This window comes from Anolis carolinensis, chromosome 1, assembly GCF_035594765.1.
Source record: "Anolis carolinensis isolate JA03-04 chromosome 1, rAnoCar3.1.pri, whole genome shotgun sequence".
In the NCBI taxonomy this organism is placed as follows: Eukaryota; Metazoa; Chordata; class Lepidosauria; order Squamata; family Dactyloidae; genus Anolis; species Anolis carolinensis.
This window is the reverse complement of record NC_085841.1, coordinates 294,130,115-294,136,077: the sequence shown is the minus strand read 5'-3', so window position 1 is coordinate 294,136,077 and position 5,963 is coordinate 294,130,115. Positions and strand designations below refer to the sequence as shown.

The 5,963-nt window shown below is 39.7% G+C and overlaps 1 pseudogene; it reads left to right on the top strand.

Annotated features, from left to right (window-relative positions):
• Positions 1-375: 375 nt before the first annotated feature.
• On the top strand, positions 376-1,783 carry LOC134295634 (mitotic checkpoint serine/threonine-protein kinase BUB1-like; annotated as a pseudogene).
• Positions 1,784-5,963: the final 4,180 nt, after the last annotated feature.

The window sequence follows — 5,963 nt, the reverse complement described above, 5'->3', positions numbered from 1 at the left end:
TAAATAATAATATTAATAATAATTATTATTATGGCCCTTTCCAATAGCCAGGATGGATATATCGTCTGGAGGCTTCCAAAGTTGTTTTCTCACTTCTCTTCGCAGTACAAGACGCTCACAAACCTGGCTGCCCGCTGCCGTTCGGACCGGGAAAAGATGACCGCTGAAGTGGCCGCCACCCGGGAAGAGGTTGCTCAGCACCGAGAAGTGAGCCTGATGGATATGATGGGGGAATTATCTATATAGTTATATATATATATATATATATATATATATATATATATATATATATTTACTAGCTTGGATACTCGGCGTTGCCCAGGTTATTTCAAAAAGCCAATCTTTTAATTGTACAAAATGCATAAGGTTGTGGGTGAACTACAACTCAACTACAACTCACATCATGCCAGGCTTACTATTATAATTGTATATTTATATTACAAGCAATATTACTAATAATATTGCAATATAATTGTATAATATAATATATTGTATGTATATATACTTGTAAACCGCCCTGAGTCCCCTTCGGGGTGAGAAGGGCGGGATATAAATGTCGCTAATAAATAATAATAAATAAATATGGGAAAAGTAATCAAAAAACTTTGGGATGACAGCTTAACCTCCCAGCTCCTAGCCACACTGCCCAAGCCCATAAGTGCTTAATGCAATACTTTTGAATGGGGATCAAGTGTTCCAGTTCTCAGACCAAAGACTGAAGTGAGATTGGGTTCCATGTCCTGCCATATTGAATATTTACTCGGGGAAGGAGCTTTTGACCATATCTGTCAAGCTTCTATTCTTGATATGGACAACACAAAAATGTGTAAAGTAATACTGAAGGTGCAGAAGCCTTCAAACCCTTGGTAATGCTATATAGCCATTCAACTGACTGAGAGGTTGAAGCCAATCCTATACCATCTGTTCATCTACATCTGTTCTGGTCATGTCTTCTATAATGGAAGTATTTTAGTTGATAAACTTTACAGTTATGAAACTTTACTGAATTCCATAAATGTATACAAAAAACTGAGAGAGGGTGATGCCCCAAGAGCTTGTTGTTTACTTCACCATCAAAATCCTCCATATGGTAGAAGAGTTTCACAAGTGTAGGATAATTCATGGGGACATTCAGCCTGGCAACTTTATTTTTGGCTAAAGGCTTTTGGACAATAATACATGTGATATCCATGACACATCTCACAGCATTAGAATACGATAAAATAGAATAGTTTTATTGTCATTGTGCTATTGCATAACAAAATTAAATCCCTTTCCCTGCACACACCACAAAACAACACACTTATCCCTCCACACCCCAACCACCACCACACAGCCCACCAATGCCACATCAATGCGAAACCATGGAGTTCAGCATAGCCACAGCTCTAAGATAAAAGCTATCTCTCAGTCTGTTAGTTCTTGTCTTTGTCAACCTGTACTGTCTGCCAGGTAGCAATAATTTTTTAAAAAGGAATATGCTTGGTGAGATGGATCCCCAAGAACTGCTCTGAGCTTTCTTAAGAGTGTGAGACCTATAAAGTTCTTCCAAAGAGGAGAGGGGGCAACCAATAATACTCTGTGCAGAAGTAGTGACCATTTGGAACACCTTCCTATTTGCCACTGTGCATTTACCAAACCATGTTCAGATGAAGTACGTTAGGTCACTTTCTATAGCACCAGAAGTCACCAGAAGTTTTTCATTAAGTTATTGGTTCCTTAGATGTCTAAGGTAGTACAGTCTCTTCTGGGCCCTCTTAACCAATGCTACCGTATGGGTGCCCCAAGTCAGATCCTCCTCACACTGACACCCAGGTACTTAAAACTGGCCACCTTGTTTTCATTTATGACCTCTGTGGTGTTGTGGTTTGAGTGTTGGACTAGAACTCTGATAGACTAGGGTTCAAATATCTAGTTGATCTTGAAAATGCACTTTGTGACCTCCAATAAGTCACTCTTTCTCATCTGTAGAGGGAGGCAATGGTATATCCCCTCTGAATAAGGCCATAGGTATACTGACCACTTAGAATGGTGTAGAGTCAGATCAGCTCTGTGGTGGCCAAATGTTAATGCCACCTTGTCCTGCATTAATTAAAGGCAGAGGAAAACCTGAATTCTGGCTCAGAATGTGGACTCTTCTATGAATTGAGCGGGTTGGAACAGTATGGACTGTTTGGGGAGAATGTGGCGGGGTATAAATAATAATAATAATAATAATAATAATAATAATAATAATAATAATAATTATTATTATTATTATTATTATTAAATGGAATTGGTCACGATCGCCCCACTGCCATTCCTGAGCTAAAGCAGCTTCGGAATATGGGATGGTTTTCACTGTCCTTTCCCTGTCCTCTGTGTTGCAGCAATATCCTGTTGCAACACAGGTCCTACCTACATGTTGGTTGTCATCTGCTGTGATGTCAGTTGGACTCTGGGTGGGACAGTTAGGGTGAATGACCAGTTGCTGTGAACGGTGTTCAGCACTGTTGGGCACTGGGGACTCCCTCCTACCTCTATTTATTTATTTACGACATTTCTACCCCGCCTTTCTCAACCCCAGAAGGGGTTCAATGCGGCTTTACACATAGACAACTATCTGATGCCCTTAAAATAATGTGCAATTAAAATAAACATTTAAAATAGAATTATAAAATACTTAATCACGTAATCCACAAGCCACTGCACATCATTCCTGTGCTGGATGGCTGGATGGCCATCTGTCGGGGGTGCTTTGAATGAGATTTTCCTGCTTCTTTCAGGGGGTTGGACTGGAAGAGTCCAACTCTACGATTCTATGATTCCATATCTATCTATTGCACAAGTTCTCCAAAGGCTTGGTCACAAAGCCATGTTTTCACTCTCTTACTCTCTACAGTGACTGGAGTACTTCCTGTGTGAGCCATACTCAGGGCAAATTCGGCATTCACCATTCCAGATCAGCCCCAGAGCCTCAGTAAGAAATGCCTATTATAGTAATAGTAATAGTTTACCCTGTAATAGTTTACCATAAGTTGAAACAACTTAAAGACACACAACAATGCTAGCATTTATTATTTAAATTTATTTTCATGATCATTTGCTCCAGCTCTATGTTTATTGCAAATTTCATTGAATGTAGGGCTATTTCTACAGACTGAGAAGGTTTTGAATTGTGTTGCAGGTAAATAGTCCCTTGACACAAACCTATCACACATCCTGTTCACTCCTTTTTGCCTCTCTCCAAGTTGGAGTTCCAAAAAAAAAAAAAGAGCCCTTTAAACTTTCCACAGGTTTGCATAGGACAGAATAAAGGATCAGAGCTCCTTTTTCAAGAGCAGAATCTTCTCCCTGCTTGAAATTCCTAAAAATAAATAAACAAATTATGCCTCCTGGGGTGTCATCTTAGCCCTAATCAGACTATGGTCTTGGCATGCTAACATTAACATGTGTTAGCTGCAAGCATATGGATTTCTGCTCCAATTAAATATTTAAAAGTATTAAATGGTTATATATCATTCACTAAAACTAATGCCAAACTCCAGAGGGGGCAATAGCTTTATTTGGACCATCAATAATTCCACAACAATGTGATAGGTTTGGAGTTCTCCAGCTTGCACACTGAGATCATTGGGTGTAACTGCTGACTTAAGATTTGTGATTTTGTTTTATTTTTATGGATAAACATGGTTGCCTTCATTTTTATAAAATTAGTTTATCTGAAAACACAAACTACTATAGTATTTGTGATATTTTTGGGGGCCGGGCTGTGGCGCAGGCTAGTGAGCAACTTCTGCAATAAATCACTCTGACCATGAGGTCGTGAGTTCAAGGCCAGCCCGTGGCGGGGTGAGCACCTGTCAATTAAAAATAAAATATAGCCCCTGCTCATTGCTGACCTAGCAACCCGAAAGATAGTTGCATCTATCAAGTAGGAAATAAGGTACCACTTATAAAAGTGGGTAGGCAAGTTTAACTAATTTACAACGTTGGAATGAGGAAGTGAGGAAGTGCCATCAGAGTGGATGATGAAGCAGCTGCTCCCCCCGTGGCCAGAATCGAACATCCCTTCAGGAGAAGGTTAACTTGCTTCTGCATCTGTCTGTCTGTCTGTCTGTCTCTGTCTCAGTTTGATGTGTTTATGGGCATTGAATGTTTGCCCTGTATGTGTATAATGTGATCCGCCCTGAGTCCCCTACGGGGTGAGAAGGGCGGAATATAAATACTGTAAATAAAATAAATAAAATAATAAATGTCTTTGTGTTTTTAAAAATCCTTTATGTAAAAGTACAGTAGATCTGCAAGCTTAATCACAAAACATAAAGCTACCTTTAATGACATTTCACTAATTACACCCCTCAGGGATACAAGTCATGTAACTAATACAGCCAGGGAAAAACTGGTGCCATTTTGTTTTATCTTCCAAGAGCAGATAGTTCTCAATAATATTTGATATTATGCAGCCCACTGGACTCTACAGCTTGAATTGCTGTAGAGTCCAGTGGGCTGCATAATATCAAATACAGCTTGAATTGTTTATTATGCAGTGCTTTTGACACAAAATAAATAAAAAGCTTGAATTGCAATATAACTGCCATCAAGATAAGTGGAAATCTTGGAGTGAGGAAAATTCAAGGTCGATCTATTTTCCCCAAGGTGAGGTTTACAAACAACAAACAAAAAAAAGGGTGGGGGGGGAGTCAGATTATTCAATTTTTTAAAAAAGTCAGAATAATGTTAATTATGTCTCCATTTTCTAACCTACACACCGAGTTCATATTTGTTGTATAGATAGATCTTATGGTGTATCTTCAAGTCATTTCTTTATGGCAACCCTAATGTAACCCTATCTTTTCTTGGCAAGATTTGTTATGGGGTGTTTTGCCTCCCTCTTAGACTCATTTATTGATTTTCTGTCAAAAGCATTGCATATTAAATAAGTTTAAAACTGATAAAATAAAGGGCTCACAAGCAGCTAAACTGCGTTATCTGTAGCTTTAAACACATCTTCCTCTTGACATGAGGCAGGGCATTGTGCACAAGGATACAGATGCTGATATGTTTGTTCTGTTCCACAGGTGGAGGATTCTTCTAGGTAGAGCCATTTTGCCAGATTGCCTTTTGATCTGGCCACTCTGCTTCTGAGTCTGTCCAGGGACTTCCAAGTTCCCCATTCTTGGTTTACTCCTGGAAGAAGACCCTCATGGGGGGGGGGGGGGCATCCAATTGGGATTTCCTGGTTTAGCTGCCCAGAGGGAGACTATTGCTGTTGCTGGAGGAACATTAAGAGGAGTGGTGGTCTCATGAAGTTTTTCCTTGAATCTACTGGGAGAAGCCATGCAGTGTAGGCATTTAGCCGGGAAGGGGGGGGGGAGCTTGAGGGGCTTCAGCCCCCCCCCCCAAATTCTCAGGGTGGTCCGCGAGAAGGCCTTACATTTATTATTTAAACTGGTATGTTTATTCATATCATGATCTGATCACCATGCTCGATATATCCCATATGCATGGGGGTATTGAACACATTTCCATCGGTCATTTACCTCTGGAAAATCTTTTGAAACCCTAGAGGGAGAAGCAAGAATCACACGAGGCCTTGGCTGTTATGGGAGATTAGATGAAATGTGACCTAAATATGCTTTGTAAATAAGGTGCTGCATTTCTTATCACTGGAACCCTATTAAACAGTTTAGCTGTGATTGAAAGCATTCTCCATAACTTCCAATATCAGTCAGTGGTGATAGTAAAGTGGCACAGGAAGCTGCTTTCAATGTCAAGATAAGCCACACAATTTTTCAACAGATTTACAGGTTTTGTTTTTAACATTTCCTAATCTGAGAAACCATGTATAACCTGCTTCAGAAGGAAAATAAGGGAGTGTGCAGTCACTGAAACAAATATTCTCACTCACATTCATTCTTTTCATTGTTTATTATTATTAGTTATATCCTGCACCTGTCTCCCTAAGGGGACTCAGGGTGGTG